Source organism: Rhinoderma darwinii (genome assembly GCF_050947455.1).
Source record: "Rhinoderma darwinii isolate aRhiDar2 chromosome 2 unlocalized genomic scaffold, aRhiDar2.hap1 SUPER_2_unloc_55, whole genome shotgun sequence".
Lineage (NCBI taxonomy): Eukaryota > Metazoa > Chordata > Amphibia > Anura > Rhinodermatidae > Rhinoderma > Rhinoderma darwinii.
In genome coordinates this window covers 1,549,988-1,567,673 of record NW_027461724.1, presented here as the reverse complement: position 1 = coordinate 1,567,673, position 17,686 = coordinate 1,549,988, and the positions used below count along the sequence as shown (strand labels likewise).

At 48.2% G+C, this 17,686-nt stretch overlaps 5 non-coding genes across 5 annotated transcripts; all 5 read right to left on the bottom strand.

Annotated features, from left to right (window-relative positions):
- Positions 1-298: 298 nt before the first annotated feature.
- On the bottom strand, positions 299-489 carry LOC142679515 (U2 spliceosomal RNA). The gene has a single exon (XR_012852753.1). It is a non-coding gene; the product is annotated as a U2 spliceosomal RNA (small nuclear RNA).
- Positions 490-1,605: 1,116 nt separating this feature from the next.
- Positions 1,606-1,796, bottom strand: LOC142679514 (U2 spliceosomal RNA). The gene has a single exon (XR_012852752.1). It is a non-coding gene; the product is annotated as a U2 spliceosomal RNA (small nuclear RNA).
- A 1,127-nt stretch (positions 1,797-2,923) lies between these two features.
- LOC142679513 (U2 spliceosomal RNA) lies at positions 2,924-3,114 on the bottom strand. The gene has a single exon (XR_012852751.1). It is a non-coding gene; the product is annotated as a U2 spliceosomal RNA (small nuclear RNA).
- Positions 3,115-10,241: 7,127 nt separating this feature from the next.
- On the bottom strand, positions 10,242-10,438 carry LOC142679648 (U2 spliceosomal RNA). Its single transcript, XR_012852846.1, has one exon. It is a non-coding gene; the product is annotated as a U2 spliceosomal RNA (small nuclear RNA).
- Positions 10,439-16,703: 6,265 nt separating this feature from the next.
- On the bottom strand, positions 16,704-16,886 carry LOC142679642 (U2 spliceosomal RNA). Its single transcript, XR_012852842.1, has one exon. It is a non-coding gene; the product is annotated as a U2 spliceosomal RNA (small nuclear RNA).
- Positions 16,887-17,686: the final 800 nt, after the last annotated feature.

The window sequence follows — 17,686 nt, the reverse complement described above, 5'->3', positions numbered from 1 at the left end:
GGTGCAGCTCTTTAACCTACCTAGGAGGGAGGGCGGAGAGAAGACAAGGAAGGTGAATGAGCTGTTCCAATGTAAAATGCCGGAAACACAGAAACACAGACGACACAAAACAAGAGGTGTCAATGTATTAATTAATTGCATTTAATAAATTAGCTCATTATCACACATGACTGTACAAATGCATTGTCCAACAGGTGTTGAAATAATGGGATTAAAAGGGGAGATCCCATCCGAAAGACAAAAACAATGGCAAACACAAAAAGCACTTTTGGAATCTGATTTTAGTAAACACATAAGGAAAGGGTGCACCGGTCCTGGAAATACTGCAATACCAGGTCAATGCGTGGAGTGGACAGAGCAAGCTCTATTTCCATCTCCCTGTTCTAAAAATCCATTTAATATATGGTCCCCAGATAGGGGACGTATCAGATATTAAACTGATAAGAACAGATACTACACTTGATCTTAGCCAAAAGGCCGAGAAGCGATAACCCGAACGTGCCGCGCGTTTTGCTTCTTTTGCTTGCACCACAATGCAGTGCTGAAAGAGGAGGAATCGACATAAAAACGCCTTCCTGGCAACGCCCAAATGCCCTCCTGCCGTGCAAACACTGGCAGCAGCAGCAGTAAGTGCATGCCCACTGCCACCCCTTCTCCTTTCACACCTTGTATCAGCTTTAATCCAGTCCAGTGCTGCCTGCTGAGCAGCACTGACCAACACTGCCTGGGCCCAGGCTTTTATCTCTGAGGCCCCATTATGATGTCAGAAAGCTGGCTCTGGCTCCTGAGGTCTCCACTATGACACGTGCAAAGTTCCGTCTGAACTTTATATAAGACGGTGCGGCTCAGTCAGTCACTCAGTGTTGCCTGAGAGGGCAACACTGCAACAGCCGGCCCCCAGGCTGTCTTTTTTTTGCACAGCTAGTTGCCTCCAGGAGGCCACAAGAGGGAGACAAGGGACTGCAAAATGGAAAATAGGCATCCACCAACTTTACAGACAACTTGTTCTCCTTGCTCCTACAACCTCCATCCTTGCACAGTTTGTTATTCTTCCAGGTAACATAGTAACAAATCCAAATTGCTGCTCTCTTTGTAGGCAAGGAAGGGTTTGTTGCAACTGCAATTCTTACTTCTTCTTGAAATGTAGGGACCACAGTACATTCCATCACATCCATCTAGTGTACACAGGTAGGTCCATTGTGACGGGCGGGCGGGCGGGCGGGCTGGCTGCTTTAATGGCTGTTTGCTGTTCCCCTACTCCACTCCACTATTTGACTATGGTGCTGCATCAATCAGTGGCTGGCTCAGGTGCAGCTCTTTAACCTACCTAGGAGGGAGGGCGGAGAGAAGACAAGGAAGGTGAATGAGCTTTTCCAATGTGAAATGCCGGAAACACAGAAACACAGACGACACAAAACAAGAGGTGGCAATGTATTAATTAATTGCATTTAATAAATTAGCTCATTATCACACATGACTGTACAAATGCATTGTCCAACAGGTGTTGAAATAATGGGATTAAAAGGGGAGATCCCATCCGAAAGACAAAAACAATGGCAAACACAAAAAGCACTTTTGGAATCTGATTTTAGTAAACACATAAGGAAAGGGTGCACCGGTCCTGGAAATACTGCAATACCAGGTCAATGCGTGGAGTGGACAGAGCAAGCTCTATTTCCATCTCCCTGTTCTAAAAATCCATTTAATATATGGTCCCCAGATAGGGGACGTATCAGATATTAAACTGATAAGAACAGATACTACACTTGATCTTAGCCAAAAGGCCGAGAAGCGATAACCCGAACGTGCCGCGCGTTTTGCTTCTTTTGCTTGCACCACAATGCAGTGCAGAAAGAGGAGGAATCGACATAAAAACGCCTTCCTGGCAACGCCCAAATGCCCTCCTGCCGTGCAAACACTGGCAGCAGCAGCAGCAGCAGCAGCAGCAGTAAGTGCATGCCCACTGCCACCCCTTCTCCTTTCACACCTTGTATCAGCTTTAATCCAGTCCAGTGCTGCCTGCTGAGCAGCACTGACCAACACTGCCTGGGCCCAGGCTTTTATCTCTGAGGCCCCATTATGATGTCAGAAAGCTGGCTCTGGCTCCTGAGGTCTCCACTATGACACGTGCAAAGTTCCGTCTGAACTTTATATAAGACGGTGCGGCTCAGTCAGTCACTCAGTGTTGCCTGAGAGGGCAACACTGCAACAGCCGGCCCCCAGGCTGTCTTTTTTTTGCACAGCTAGTTGCCTCCAGGAGGCCACAAGAGGGAGACAAGGGACTGCAAAATGGAAAATAGGCATCCACCAACTTTACAGACAACTTGTTCTCCTTGCTCCTACAACCTCCATCCTTGCACAGTTTGTTATTCTTCCAGGTAACATAGTAACAAATCCAAATTGCTGCTCTCTTTGTAGGCAAGCAAGGGTTTGTTGCAACTGCAATTCTTACTTCTTCTTCAAATGTAGGGACCACAGTACATTCCATCACATCCATCTAGTGTACACAGGTAGGTCCATTGTGACGGGCGGGCGGGCGGGCTGGCTGCTTTAATGGCTGTTTGCTGTTCCCCTACTCCACTCCACTATTTGACTATGGTGCTGCATCAATCAGTGGCTGGCTCAGGTGCAGCTCTTTAACCTACCTAGGAGGGAGGGCGGAGAGAAGACAAGGAAGGCGAATGAGCTGTTCCAATGTGAAATGCCGGAAACACAGAAACACAGACGACACAAAACAAGAGGTGGCAATGTATTAATTAATTGCATTTAATAAATTAGCTCATTATCACACATGACTGTACAAATGCATTGTCCAACAGGTGTTGAAATAATGGGATTAAAAGGGGAGATCCCATCCGAAAGACAAAAACAATGGCAAACACAAAAAGCACTTTTGGAATCTGATTTTAGTAAACACATAAGGAAAGGGTGCACCGGTCCTGGAAATACTGCAATACCAGGTCAATGCGTGGAGTGGACAGAGCAAGCTCTATTTCCATCTCCCTGTTCTAAAAATCCATTTAATATATGGTCCCCAGATAGGGGACGTATCAGATATTAAACTGATAAGAACAGATACTACACTTGATCTTAGCCAAAAGGCCGAGAAGCGATAACCCGAACGGGCCGCGCGTTGACCGAGCCTGCCCAATACTGCTGTTCACCCCTTGCAGCGATTCAGCCTACTCCTAGGCAATTCCATGGGGCCCTGCAGGCTCACACACACTCACAGCTACTAAGCGGGAGGTGAATAAAGGCCGGAGAGGAAGCAAGACAGGATTTGCTTCTTTTGCTTGCACCACAATGCAGTGCTGAAAGAGGAGGAATCGACATAAAAACGCCTTCCTGGCAACGCCCAAATGCCCTCCTGCCGTGCAAACACTTGACCTGCCTAGGTAGAGTCGTGTGTTAACCTTAGACCATACTATCCCCCCACCCCCATTTAGTAAAGACACATGACACCGAGGTTGGATGTGAAATGGCCACAGCAGCCGTTTATTAATTTCACAGTTTTATAAAAACAATTTAAATCCGAAACATTCGGATAACTAGTTAGGAATCCACCAGATAATTCCTCCTAATAATTCACATGACCCAACATGGGTCAGAATCATAAATAACAATTAAACGTTAACATTAACCCGAGCAGAGGAAGTCCTTGAAGCCCCTTCAGATGTTCCTTTCAAGAACACACCGAATTAGCCATCTGCAAACCACCAATTACCTCCAGCCGTAAACCAGCTCGGAAGCACCGTTCACCTCTGCAGATGGCTCCAACCACTAGAAGTCCACTTCAAGGGGATAACACCCGATGAAGCCCTCAAGTGATATACCGACCACTAGAAGTCCACTTCAAAGGGATAACACCCGATGAAGCCTTCAAGTGATATACCTTCTACCAGAAGACCACTTCAAAGGGATAACACCCGATGAAGTCTTCAACCATGTACCTTTTTTGGGGGACGCATACCCCCGATGCGACCCCCCCACCATTTTGTACTGACTGGCCTCAAGGACTCCCCCCGCCACCGCGAAACAGGCCTTGACCACCTTAAGCCTGTGAGTTCCTCCACACCACCACCGCCCTTTCTATGCCTTCTGCTATCGCCAAGCTCCAAAGATCAATGCCAACCTCGGTCAGATGAACCCCGTCACTTCTCCAGAAATTCCCCACTCCCGACTCCAAATCCCTATGCCTCACGCAAATGCCCCCGTTCTTTGCCACAAAACGAGACACCGCCCGGTTAACTTTTATGCGAGCCTTATTGACTCTCTCCACCGATCTAGCTAACCGCCAATGCTTTCTTGGGACTATGTCCGACCACACTACCACCAACTTGGGATAAGATACCCACAAACACAACATATCATGTTTGATATCCCGCACCAACTCACGAAAAGGGCGGACTCCTAAATCATTCCCACCCACGTGCAACACTAGAACCTCCGGAACCCTATCAAGCCGCACATATGTCTGGAATTCCGCCAACACCCTGTTCCAAGACATACCTCTAAAACCCAGCCAATGCACAACCGCATCCTGTCGCGGAATGCGCAACTGGCGACCATCCGGGCGGACGTCCGCCCTCAAAGCCCCCCAGTGCACGTACAAATGACCCATCAACCACACCAGACAAGGAGGCGAATCTGAAACGGAAAACACAGTTAGGCACCACCATATAACATTTTCAAACATAAACAACAAAATTACAACATATGGGGGCGGACATAGGACTTAAACCTTTTAGACTCCCAACGACCAATACGCCTCACCCCCTCGTCATCCAACCCCCAGCGCCCCGCTTCCGTTGCTGCGCCAATCCGGAAGGAATGAGATGAATATGAGCCTGCCGCAACCCCCACTGCCGTCAAACATTTTTTAAATACAGCTCCAAACTGAAACCTGGACAAAAACGACCCGTCCTCATGACGTAACAAAGGCAAATCTGGAGACCCCCTGTTTCTCGTAAAACCCCGCATGCACTCCACTGGACACATGACCGACCCCGGGAGAGCGAACAAAACTATCAGTTTACCCTTCCCTACTTGGTCAGTTTTAGATCTACGCAACCATACCTCCAGCCGATCTGCAAAAAGGCTCACCTCCCCAGATCTCAGCCCCCCTGCCTGTTTAGTACTTGGCGACACCAACTCACCTATTCTAAATGCTCCGAAGAACGCTAACGAAAAAGCCAACCGGAACAGATCCATTTCATCTGAAGAACGACATACCGATGCTAATGAACCCCCCAACGAGCCAAGCAAAGCAAACGACACCGGCCTTCTACTATCCGCCTCCACCCTACCTCTGCGCAACCCCTTCAAAGCCTGCGATACCAGAAATTCCTTCGATACATCCCGCAAGCCCCGCAACTTAAGCCCAAACGCCACAGCAGATATGAACCGGTTCACCTTCGCTACTGAAAACCCCGCCTCCCAGGCATCCCCTAACCAATACAAAAGTGCCACCAACCTGTCTCTATCCGTATTGACGTCACCCAACTCTCTTACCCACTCCTCCCACTGCCTCCAACAAGCAGCATAAGCACTCCACGTCGTGCGCGCCAAAGACCTTTGTAACAGCTGCTCTACGGGACCGATACCAGATCCCAAAGATGCTCCGGACAAGCCAAACCGAGACGTTCCGCTCCCGGGGCCAATTGCCGAAACCGGTCCCACTGCGAGCGAGAAAGAGCATCAGCAATACAATTCCGTACACCCGGGACATGCACCGCCACCACCCACGCGTTCAACGACAAACACACCAACACTAAATGTCGCAACAATTGAACTACCGGAGGAGAAGACGCCGTGATGTTGTTAATGGCAAGCACCACCCCCATGTTGTCGCAGTAAAAACGGACCTTCTTATCCCTGAGCCTGTCCCCCCAAATGGTAGCCGCCACCACGATGGGAAACAGCTCGAGCAGGGCCAGATTCCGCGTGAGTCCACTGGACACCCAGCTAGCCGGCCATTGACCTGCGCACCACGGACCTCCCCCGTAAGCTCCAAAGCCACCCGCCCCAGCCGCATCCGTGAAAATATTCAAATCACTCGTATCCTGCGCTGGGGCCATCCATAGCGAGCGACCATTGTACTGGCCCAAGAAGTCATCCCAAACCTGAAGATCAGCTCGGTGCTCCTCCTTGAGCCGCACAAAATGATGCGGCGCACGCACTCCCGCCGTTGCCGCCGCCAACCTTCTACCAAACACCCTTCCCATCGGCATAATCCGGCAAGCGAAATTCAACTTCCCCAGCAACGACTGAAGCTCCCTCAGCGACATTTTCTTCCTTCTACAAGCCCGTCGAACCTCCAGCCTCAAAGCACCCAACTTATCCGCCGGGAGACGACACTCCATTGCCACCGAGTCTATTTCGATTCCCAAAAAACAAATCGTCGCTACCGGGCCCTCCGTTTTTTCCGGCGCCAAAGGAATCCCAAAATCCCTCGCCACCTTCTGTAGAGCATGAAGCAGATTACCGCAAACCGGCGAACCCCCCGGGCCAACGCACAAAAAATCATCCAAGTAATGGATCAACGAGTCGACCCCGGATGCCCCCCTCGTTACCCACTCCACGAAGCTACTAAACGCCTCGAAGTATGCACAAGAAAGGGAACACCCCATCGGAAGGCACCGATCCACGTAAAAAGCCCCATTCCAAAAACAACCCAACAGCCGTTGGCTTTCCGGATGAACCGGCAACAACCTGAACGCCGCCTCGATGTCAGTTTTTGCTAGCAGCGCCCCAGGACCCGCAGCCCGCACTAACCCCACCGCCTTATCGAATGAGGTATAAACTACGGAACACAACTCGTGATCAATCCCGTCATTTACCGACGAACCTTTGGGATACGATAAATGTTGAATCAAACGAAACTTTCCGGGCTCGCGTTTAGGGACAATACCCAAAGGGGACACAACTAAATCTTTTACCGGCGACTCAACAAATGGCCCCGACATGCGACCCAACGAAACTTCTTTTAACAACTTTTCCGACACGACTTCCGCATGCAAGTAAGCCGATTTTAAATTCCTCCGCGTAACCGGAACCTCATAAGGAGGTGGAGGAATAACAAACCCAACACGAAACCCTTCATAAAGCAACTTAGCTGCCGCCCTATCCGGATACTCATTTAGATAAGGGGCCATCCTTTCCACCCTCACCGGCGACACCCCCTTGACCAGTCCCGTGCTGGTTCCCTTACCTCTTTTTTCGCAAGCATTTTGCCGCCCCGTGTGATGCACCATTACACTCGGAGCACACGTGCTTGAACTTGCACGTGGCCCCGAACTTGCACTGACCTTCATTAAATTGCCAGCAAAACCCCGCCTTTCCCCCGCCGCTTTGTCCACTCTGACTAGACTGGCCTCCCTGGCCACCGCTCCCGGGAAAGGGCTGCCTAACCGGAGCCGTAACCCGTAACCAGAGAGCAATATCCTTCTGGTCCCACCGAATCGCCGGCCGAACCGCCTTCCGCTGACGGAATTGCTCATCATATCGCAGCCACGCCTGACCCCCATACGCCCTATGAGCCTCCCCAATGGCATCAAAATAACAAAACAGCGCCGAACAATTTTCCGGCGCCTTTTTCCCTATCACACTAGCCAATATGGCGAACGCCTGCGACCAATTAACGAACGTCTGCGGGATCAGCCTATACCGCCGCCGTTCCTCCTCGTCCTTTTTACTCTCATCCCGCTTGCTCTTATCCAAATTAAATTTAGCCAGCGGCAAGAGAGAAAAAATTTCAACATATTCGTCTTTCCAGATCCGATCGCGCACCTCCTGCTTTAAATGCGCACCCAACGGACCCTCAAAACAAACATACACCTCCCCCCGAGCACGATCGTCCATACGCACTCGATCGCCGTCCTTCTGTGCCTCGGTCTGTACCGACACCGCGACCGCCTCTCTAACCGCCACCGCATGACGCGCCTGTAACGATCCCACGTCCCTGGGGCCTTCCCAAACTATCGCAGGAGACACTTCCGTTACTACCGGCGCCGCGGCCCTATCCAGGCGCCCCACCAGCTCCCGTAAGCAACCCACTAAATCTGCCAAACCCGCTCCGTCGCGTCCGCCCGCGCCACTACCAGCCCCCGATGCAATGCTAGCAGCCCCCCCGCCGACACCCGACATAAAAATCGCTGGATAAGACAATGATGGAGTTATACACTCACCGGGCTGCACAGGCGCTGTGTTCCCGTCAGCCGGACCATCCTGACCTCGACGATACACGTCCAGTTCACCTTCCTCCAGTTCTTCTCTCGCCGACGACTGTCCCTCCCAACGACCTCTTCGGAACGGGGATGAGGACGCGCTGACCAATGGGCCGGCAACCTGCCGCCCGACCGCCGGGACCCAGACTTCCGACCGGACCTGTTGCCTCGACGTCGCTGCAGCTCTAGGCGTCCGTCTAGACGATCCTGACGAAGCCTGCCCCCTGGCCGGAACATCACCATGCGGGGCGGCCGTACCTTGTTCTCCACGTCTTCCATCTGATGGGGGAGGGGTGACAGGGAGCCCAGCCTGCGACTCCCTGCTTACCGCCGGACCCCGTCGCGGCCTGGGATTCCTGCCAGGACGCAGGGCCTGGGAAGGGGCGGTCCTCCCAGCTGCCTGGCCTGCAGCGTCCGGGATCGGGCTCCCTCTGCGACGCCGTGTCCGCGGGACTACCTCCGGACTGAGGCGCTCTGGAGGTCGGGACTGCCGAGAGGGACGGGTCGACCCAGCCTGCATCGCCGTCACCCCTGGCACCTCTCTCTGCCTGCCCAGCGCAGGAGCGGTTGTTGCCGACTCCCCCCCCCGCCGCCATAGCCATGCTCGTAAGGGGGCCGGGGGAGGGGAGCCTGTCCCTTTCAACAGACCCCGAACGCCGTGCCCGACGTGGCGAAACGGCGTCCGGGATCCTCGTTATTGCAGCCACGGTCTCCTCTAGCCATCCGGGACCGTGGTGCACAGCAGCGGCCCGCAGCCGCTCTAACATAATGGCTTCTGCCATTTCTAAAAACCGGGCAACTGGGAGCTTGCTTACTCTATGTTACTCCTCCCGCTGCTTCCGGCTCAATGCCGAGAAACAGCGGGAAGCGCAGTAACAGCCCCCCCCGTCCCCCTTAACTCCTCCCCGTCCCTCCTTCAGCTCCTTCCAACCCAACTTTCCCTCACCTCATTAACCCTTTCCCTACCAGGACGGTCATGCCGGCTTCCCTTAACCCTGCGGCTGCGTCCAGCCTCTTCTGGCAGCAGCAGCAGCAGCAGCAGTAAGTGCATGCCCACTGCCACCCCTTCTCCTTTCACACCTTGTATCAGCTTTAATCCAGTCCAGTGCTGCCTGCTGAGCAGCACTGACCAACACTGCCTGGGCCCAGGCTTTTATCTCTGAGGCCCCATTATGATGTCAGAAAGCTGGCTCTGGCTCCTGAGGTCTCCACTATGACACGTGCAAAGTTCCGTCTGAACTTTATATAAGACGGTGCGGCTCAGTCAGTCACTCAGTGTTGCCTGAGAGGGCAACACTGCAACAGCCGGCCCCCAGGCTGTCTTTTTTTTGCACAGCTAGTTGCCTCCAGGAGGCCACAAGAGGGAGACAAGGGACTGCAAAATGGAAAATAGGCATCCACCAACTTTACAGACAACTTGTTCTCCTTGCTCCTACAACCTCCATCCTTGCACAGTTTGTTATTCTTCCAGGTAACATAGTAACAAATCCAAATTGCTGCTCTCTTTGTAGGCAAGCAAGGGTTTGTTGCAACTGCAATTCTTACTTCTTCTTGAAATGTAGGGACCACAGTACATTCCATCACATCCATCTAGTGTACACAGGTAGGTCCATTGTGACGGGCGGGCGGGCGGGCTGGCTGCTTTAATGGCTGTTTGCTGTTCCCCTACTCCACTCCACTATTTGAATATGGTGCTGCATCAATCAGTGGCTGGCTCAGGTGCAGCTCTTTAACCTACCTAGGAGGGAGGGCGGAGAGAAGACAAGGAAGGTGAATGAGCTGTTCCAATGTGAAATGCCGGAAACACAGAAACACAGACGACACAAAACAAGAGGTGGCAATGTATTAATTAATTGCATTTAATAAATTAGCTCATTATCACACATGACTGTACAAATGCATTGTCCAACAGGTGTTGAAATAATGGGATTAAAAGGGGAGATCCCATCCGAAAGACAAAAACAATGGCAAACACAAAAAGCACTTTTGGAATCTGATTTTAGTAAACACATAAGGAAAGGGTGCACCGGTCCTGGAAATACTGCAATACCAGGTCAATGCGTGGAGTGGACAGAGCAAGCTCTATTTCCATCTCCCAGTTCTAAAAATCCATTTAATATATGGTCCCCAGATAGGGGACGTATCAGATATTAAACTGATAAGAACAGATTTTTTTTTTTTTTTTTTAACCATTCAGTTTAACTTAAAGCAACAGTACACAAACCATTTTGCATTTTAAGGCATAAGTTGCCTTAGTCGTACATCATCATGGCTATTTTATTCCAAAACAATAATAATCAAGACACAGAAAGGATCATGAAGGACAAAAATAAAACAGGAATAAATCTTATCAATTAGCTATATTTCACCAACCTTCTCCACTTCTTAAATTTCCATACCCCCTCTGCGTCTATACCACCACCGCACTGACTATCCCAACGATAAACTACGTATAGTCTTGACAAAACCATCCTCACACACTCACCAATGGGTACCCACTTATGTTTGAAAACACCTAAATTACGTACATCCCATAAGCTTTCCATTATACACGCCATAATCAACCATAAGATCCTATCACTTACTCTGTTACAAGCCCCTATAGCAAACATCGCAACCTTCCAATCCACAAACTTCACCCCAGCCAACTCCTTACAGACGCCACCCATCCTCCTCCATACCTCATACGAATAATTGCAATCCCAAAAAAGATGCCTAACAGTCTCCCGTGAACTACACCCAACCCTTGGACACACCTCAAATCTAACTAGCATTCTCCTCCTCTGCACATCTCTAACAGGCAATATATCATGCAACGCCATCCACACTATGTCCTTTTGTCTATTGGACATACCTCTCACACCTAACTTCTTCCAAGTATCCACAACATCCTCTCCTCGCAAACCCACAATATTACACACAACCTCATTCACACACAACCTTTTAAGCACAGCCTTCTTATCCAGAAACCCACCCATAGGCACTGCAATCAAATCATATTTCCTAATGAACCTTTCAATCACAACATACCATACCGGACATACATAAGCAACAGGCACAGTAGCATCTCTCTTAAACCAATTTAACCCATAAAGCATCCAACCGGCCATATACCTTACCATATACGCACTCTTATTTCCTTTCCCCAAGAGCCCCACCACTATTTTAATATAATTTAACCCAAGAAAGACCTCCACATTCGGAAAACCCAAACCTCCATTCTCACAAGACTTATAAACATACTCACGCTTCAACTTTTCCATTTGACTTCCCCACAGAAAGGTAAAAACCATTTTCTCTGACTTTTTGATTTTCCTACTAGCGGAGGGAAAAATACTAGCCACAAAAACCAAAATAGGCAAAATCACTGCCTTAATTATCAACACCTTCCCTGATAAAGTCAGGTCTCTAAGTCTCCAAAAATTCAATTTCTTCTCAATCCTCTTGCCACATTCATCCCAACTCTCATTCCCTCTCAAGTCCTCATTAAACTGTATCCCCAACACTTTTACTGCACCCACTTCATTCCTCACTCCCTCCATACTTACCCTCCTATCCCCAAAGCACTTAAAGACACACTCATCCCAATTCACCTTAAAAGCTGATGCCCCACAAAAAAAATCCAACCATAATTTTGCTCTATTCAACCCAGCCATACAATCACTCATAACCACAACATCATCCATATAACCCAGAATTTTAACGTATTTACCTCCACTCCCTGGGATCAAAAAACCTTTCACCACTTTATCTTTTCTTACCAAACACATCAAACTTTCAATCACACAAATAAACAAAACTGGGGACATAGGACGCCCCTGTCTTACCCCAGATCTCACACATACTTTTGAACTTAAATTACCATTCACCAACACTTCACTTGACACATCCCTATACAAACACTTCACACCTTCCAAAAACCTCACTGGGAAGCCCATCCTAACAAGTACAGCAAACATAAACACATGCGACACTCTATCAAACGCCTTTTCGAAATCTAACGCAAGCATCATACACTTCTGTTTCCTACTCATACAGTCACCAATCAAATCTCTCAGCAAAACCAAATTATCAGACATACTCCTACCTGGCACAGCACAGACTTGGTCTTCACCCACAACCTTTCCTACCACCTCACGCATACGATTAGCCAAAATTTTACTAAAACATTTATAATCCACATTCAGCAGTGAAATCGGTCTCCAATTACCCAAACACTTCTTATCCCCTTTCTTATAAATCAAAACGATCACACCCTCTTTCATAGACTCACACAAAACCCCCTTATCCCATATAAACTTACATACTTCCACCAAATCCAACCCTATTATCTCCCAGGCCTTCACATAAAATTCCACAGGAATACCATCTTTACCAGGTGTTTTATTTTTCCCCGCACTCATTATCACTTTCTTCACTTCTTCAGACGTTACATCCTCATTCAACCCCACACAATCCTCCTCTCTAAGAACATTTTCCAAACCATTCAAAACCTCATCCATCAACCCGATATCAATCCACTTTTTGCCATATAGCTCTGAATAAAACGATTCCACCACTTTTAACACATCCATACCCACTATACGCTCCCCCTTCGCATTAACAATTTCATCCATATCATCTTTCTTACCACACATTTTCTTGAAAAAAAACCTTGTGCATTTTTCATTTTTATCTAAGTACTCCACTTTAGACCTAAAAATAATCTCCTTTCCCTTTCTTTCCAAAACTTGCTTTAACTCGTTCCTTGCCTCCTCTAGCAAATCACTCATATCAATTCCCTTCTCACCCATCTTCCGCAACCATTCTATCCTAATCTTCAATTCCTTATACTGGTTACGTTTCCTAGCAGCCTGCTTATATCCCCATCTCACAAAAAAATTTTTAATCTGCCCTTTCATCCAATCCCACCATTTAAGCACATCCACAAAACTATCTTTTTCTCCCTTCCACACATCATACTTTCGTTTGAACTCATCCATCACTTCAACATCCTCCAATAATCTAGTATTCAACTTCCACACCCCTTTCCCAAAACAAAGTTTACTACTTACCTCCACCCATACCCGTAAACATACATGGTCTGAAAAAGGTACCTCATTCTGAACCATCTTATTACACACTAAACCCTTAGCTATGCAAATACGATCAATTCTTGACTCAATACCCCCTCTGTCTGATTTATATGTTGGCGGTGGTGGTTTACCCAATGACAATTCGGCTGCATCTATAAAAGAAAAATCAGATATAAGTTGGTTAAGCTTTTTCCCAGTTACATCCAGACCATCCCCATCAAAAGAACAATTAAAGTCTCCCAAAAAAAAGGTAGGAATCCTTCCAGGTAAGAACAAACTTAACTTTTCCAACAACGCCAGCCTTTTTGCTCTATCTATAGGACAATAAGTATTCACCACCCTAACCCTAACTCCCCTGCAACATACCACTGCAATTACACATCTACCTGTTTCCACCACTGTATAACTCTCCAGATCCATACCCATATTTCCTAATAGGATCCCCACCCCATCATTCTTATTGGAAGTAGATCCTGACCAGACATACTGCCCATATGGCCAATCCCCCTCCCCCAGTGACTCAGATATACCACACTCTTGCAGGCATATGATCTCTGCCCCAAGATTCCTAACATAGTCCAGCACAACAGCACGTCTAGGCTTTGATGTAATTTGCCTGACATTCAAGGATAAGACATTAAGTGTAATTTTGGGGTCCATATTTTGATCTTTTTCCGTAGATATCCACCAATACCCCACTGTTTAATCAGCCTACACCTCCTGGTGGCTGACAACCGGACACAAAGATAGCTTTGTCCACGTCTTCTCCTAAAAAAGGAAAGTCCTCAGGAAAATGAGAAATGGGGTAGACTCCCCTATCCAGGCTCACTCCATCTTCACTCAGAGGAGACAACATGGTGCGAAGTCTCTTAGAAGATGAACCTCCTTCCTCCTCCTCAGAAGGCCTTACAAGTGCAGTTGAAAAGTCCCCTTGACCACCTTCACCTTGTTGTTCCACCAGAATTCCTTCCCAGGAAAAGACAGGCGATTTGGATATAGAACCATCCACTTCCCCATCACCTCTCAACCCAGTCAGGTCATCAGAGGGGTGAGGCAGGTCTTTCTCAACAGGTGCTACCTCCATTTCATCAGCCAGCGTATTTCCAGACCGATTTAACTCAGGGAGAGTCCCATCAGACACCAGGGCAGGCACCGACTCCTCAGTTCCCTGGGCAGCTGGGCCCTGAATCACATTAGACCTCATACTGCCAGGTTCACCTGCAACTACTTCCGCCAGAGTCCTAACCCTTCTGTTTTTAGCACGCTCTGGACAGTCTTTAAAGGCATGACCCACAATGCTGCACATGTTACACACAATTGGGTTTTTGCAATCCTTGGCCAGGTGACCGTCCTGATTACATTTGTTACATGTAACACCTTCTTGCGTACAATCTTCGTGAACATGGCCATATCTTTTACATTTCCTGCAAAACACAGGAGGCTGGGGAAAAAATAAGTAGCCTTTGTCCCGGCCGATGGCAAAATTCCTAGGAGGGTATTTCACACCCAGAGGCCCTGAAGGATCCTCCTCAAATCTCACAAAGAATTTATGCTTCCCTGTCCAGAGGGATTCAGCATTTAACACCTGGTGAGAATAGCTGACGTAAGAGCAGTACTTCTTTAAGAAGGAAGTAATATCATCCACCATCACATAAGGATTGTACATCAAAACAACCAGTGGAACATCGTTGTTATATAAAACGGTGAAGATAAGTCCATCCAACCCAGGGTTTTGCAAGTTAGCATTAATCGCGGCATACAAGTTGTAACAAGCATTCAAACTTTTAAGAACCAAAGTGAAGCGATTACCTCTGGGATCTTGAAGACAAAGGATGTCGTTCCTACTCACGTTGAGGGTCTTGAAAATGACTTCATTCACCAGGTGTTTCAATGAAAAAAGGTCCTTCTTGTTCAAGGGTACGTCAATGCCAAATCCATTCTTGATCCGGGTTTCCCCGATCCCAGCGTATCGAAGCCTAGCTCCCATGATCGCTCGACAGTTGATCACCCAGCCTACCCCCTTATAGCAGCAGTTGGCTTAAGCCACCGAAGTGGCGATGCCAAAAGGCCAAGGGCATGACATGCTGACCTCCTCTTGACACGGGATCGTGCCAAAAGGCCGAGAAGCGATAACCCGAACGGGCCGCGCGTTGACCGAGCCTGCCCAATACTGCTGTTCACCCCTTGCAGCGATTCAGCCTACTCCTAGGCAATTCCATGGGGCCCTGCAGGCTCACACACACTCACAGCTACTAAGCGGGAGGTGAATAAAGGCCGGAGAGGAAGCAAGACAGGATTTGCTTCTTTTGCTTGCACCACAATGCAGTGCTGAAAGAGGAGGAATCGACATAAAAACGCCTTCCTGGCAACGCCCAAATGCCCTCCTGCCGTGCAAACACTGGCAGCAGCAGCAGCAGCAGCAGCAGCAGTAAGTGCATGCCCACTGCCACCCCTTCTCCTTTCACACCTTGTATCAGCTTTAATCCAGTCCAGTGCTGCCTGCTGAGCAGCACTGACCAACACTGCCTGGGCCCAGGCTTTTATCTCTGAGGCCCCATTATGATGTCAGAAAGCTGGCTCTGGCTCCTGAGGTCTCCACTATGACACGTGCAAAGTTCCGTCTGAACTTTATATAAGACGGTGCGGCTCAGTCAGTCACTCAGTGTTGCCTGAGAGGGCAACACTGCAACAGCCGGCCCCCAGGCTGTCTTTTTTTTGCACAGCTAGTTGCCTCCAGGAGGCCACAAGAGGGAGACAAGGGACTGCAAAATGGAAAATAGGCATCCACCAACTTTACAGACAACTTGTTCTCCTTGCTCCTACAACCTCCATCCTTGCACAGTTTGTTATTCTTCCAGGTAACATAGTAACAAATCCAAATTGCTGCTCTCTTTGTAGGCAAGCAAGGGTTTGTTGCAACTGCAATTCTTACTTCTTCTTGAAATGTAGGGACCACAGTACATTCCATCACATCCATCTAGTGTACACAGGTAGGTCCATTGTGACGGGCGGGCGGGCAGGCTGGCTGCTTTAATGGCTGTTTGCTGTTCCCCTACTCCACTCCACTATTTGACTATGGTGCTGCATCAATCAGTGGCTGGCTCAGGTGCAGCTCTTTAACCTACCTAGGAGGGAGGGCGGAGAGAAGACAAGGAAGGTGAATGAGCTGTTCCAATGTGAAATGCCGGAAACACAGAAACACAGACGACACAAAACAAGAGGTGGCAATGTATTAATTAATTGCATTTAATAAATTAGCTCATTATCACACATGACTGTACAAATGCATTGTCCAACAGGTGTTGAAATAATGGGATTAAAAGGGGAGATCCCATCCGAAAGACAAAAACAATGGCAAACACAAAAAGCACTTTTGGAATCTGATTTTAGTAAACACATAAGGAAAGGGTGCACCGGTCCTGGAAATACTGCAATACCAGGTCAATGCGTGGAGTGGACAGAGCAAGCTCTATTTCCATCTCCCTGTTCTAAAAATCCATTTAATATATGGTCCCCAGATAGGGGACGTATCAGATATTAAACTGATAAGAACAGATTTTTTTTTTTTTCTCTTTTTTAAAACCATTCAGTTTAACTTAAAGCAACAGTACACAAACCATTTTGCATTTTAAGGCATAAGTTGCCTTAGTCGTACATCATCATGGCTATTTTATTCCAAACAATAATAATCAAGACACAGAAAGGATTGTGAAGAACAAAAATAAAACAGGAATAAATCTTATCAATTAGCTATATTTCACCAACCTTCTCCACTTCTTAAATTTCCATATCCCCTCTGCGTCTATACCACCACCGCACTGACTATCCCAACGATAGACTACGTATAGTCTTGACAAAACCATCCTCACACACTCACCAATGGGTACCCACTTATGTTTGAAAACACCTAAATTACGTACATCCCATAAGCTTTCCATTATACACGCCATAATCAACCATAAGATCCTATCACTTACTCTGTTACAAGCCCCTATAGCAAACATCGCAACCTTCCAATCCACAAACTTCACCCCAGCTAACTCCTTACAGACGCCACCCATCCTCCTCCATACCTCATACGAATAATTGCAGTCCCAAAAAAGATGCCTAACAGTCTCCCGTGAATTACACCCAACCCTTGGACACACCTCAAATCTAACTAGCATTCTCCTCCTCTGCACATCTCTAACAGGCAATATATCATGCAACGCCATCCACACTATGTCCTTTTGTCTATTGGACATACCTCTCACGCCTAACTTCTTCCAAGTATCCACAACATCCTCTCCTCGCAAACCCACAATGTTACACACAACCTCATTCACACACAATCTTTTTAGCACAGCCTTCTTATCCAGAAACCCACCCATAGGCACTGCAATCAAA